Source organism: Chiloscyllium punctatum, chromosome 29 (genome assembly GCF_047496795.1).
Source record: "Chiloscyllium punctatum isolate Juve2018m chromosome 29, sChiPun1.3, whole genome shotgun sequence".
Taxonomy (NCBI): Eukaryota; Metazoa; Chordata; class Chondrichthyes; order Orectolobiformes; family Hemiscylliidae; genus Chiloscyllium; species Chiloscyllium punctatum.
This window is the reverse complement of record NC_092767.1, coordinates 17,527,080-17,528,653: the sequence shown is the minus strand read 5'-3', so window position 1 is coordinate 17,528,653 and position 1,574 is coordinate 17,527,080. Positions and strand designations below refer to the sequence as shown.

The following is a 1,574-nucleotide window of genomic DNA, read 5'->3' as shown; positions in this document are numbered from 1 at the left end:
CCCGCACACAGTGGACAAAAACTGACCCATCTAAAGTACTCGTACTGTAGTGATCTCAGTCAATATTTGGATATTGTCTTGAGTGTTCCAGAGTTTTTCATTATCCCACAGTCCAGATGAAGTTTGTATTCCTCGCGTACGGGAGCGAGAATTCTTTCAATGTCTCAGATCAGTTCCTGTGCCGAGAAGATCAGAGTCAATGTCCCTTCCTCTACTCGGACTGACAATTTACACTTCTTGTATCTCCTATGATTCCATTTCCCAAAGGGTTTCTCAAGATTTCCAAAGCTGGAGCCTAAATTATATGGTTTGCTTCCTAATCATTTTTCCAACTGCCAACTGACAATATTTTCACAGGAACTCTTCACAATCCTCTGGCTTGCACCATGCCCAGGGATGAGAAGTCCCGTTTGGTGGAGAGAGTTCCTAGGCTGGTGAGTTTCACTTTGGAACAAAGATGGTTAAGTGGCAATTTCCTGCGGTCATTTGTAAATGATGGGAGAGGGAGCGGTGGGGAATGAGCACTCTGACGAGCAGGAGGAAGTGTTGCCAATGACCAGAGTCAGAGAACAGAGGACAAGGGATGAAAGGAATCTAATGAAAAGCAGCACTTCTGCTCAGGGCGTTCAATAACAACTGCAGAAACCCGATGTGTCGAGCAGTGTATCTGGAAAGAGAAGCAGAGATCATGTTTTAAATGTGGAGCATTTCTGATGAAGAACTCGAGTTTCTCAAGTCTAATCAAATTACAGGCCTGGTTTGCAAAACAGGCTTTCTGAACTTTGAATAGTTCCAGCAGGAAAGCGCTCATAACGTAGTCAGCAGGATTCGAACCTACGTGGGGAAACCCCAATGGATTTCTGATCCATCGCCTTAACCACTCGGCCATGACTACAGACAGCACCATGCCCTGAGCATTGACCAAATCAGCCGTGATCTCATTGAAAGCTGCCGCTGACTTGAGTTACATGTTTCCATCTCCATTCATACCTTTGCTGTCATTTGTAAGGTGCGAGACACCAATGTAAAAGAAGAAAAGCACAAAGTTAGGACAAGATATTTGCAGCAAAATTGATTCAACATTATTTATTGAAAGGAAAATCACACTTGGCAATTTGCTAGACCTCTTTGCGAACATGACCGGCAGAGGTAATCAAGGGAGCTATTGATCTGAGTATTCTTGGCCATGAAACAAACAAAGGTCAGTGACATATTCATTTCTCTTTTTAGCGAACGAAATGGTCTTTCCTGATGGTTACAATGAAAGAGATGGTTCCCAATAAAAGTCAGAGAATAAGTCGCTTGTAGATACACTTCAATGTGATACGATTCACTTTCAGCCCCTAATTACCCCAGAGATGGAGGGGGTGAGTTACTTTTCTTCACTCTTCAACTCGACAGCATGGAGGTACAGACATGAAACCGCTAGAGATGGAGTTCTTGAATTGGGAACCAGTGACACTGAAGGAACTAGGCAAAAGTGAGGACTGCAGATGCTGGAAACCTGATTTTAGATCAGAAAATTTTGGAAAAGCACAGCAGCATCCGAGGAGCAGGAAAGTCGATGTTTCTGT

At 43.6% G+C, this 1,574-nt stretch overlaps 1 non-coding gene across 1 annotated transcript; it reads right to left on the bottom strand.

Moving 5' to 3' along the window:
• Positions 1 to 813: 813 nt before the first annotated feature.
• trnas-aga (transfer RNA serine (anticodon AGA)) lies at positions 814 to 895 on the bottom strand. Its single transcript has one exon. It is a non-coding gene; the product is annotated as a tRNA-Ser (tRNA).
• Between the last annotated feature and the right edge of the window lie 679 nt (positions 896 to 1,574).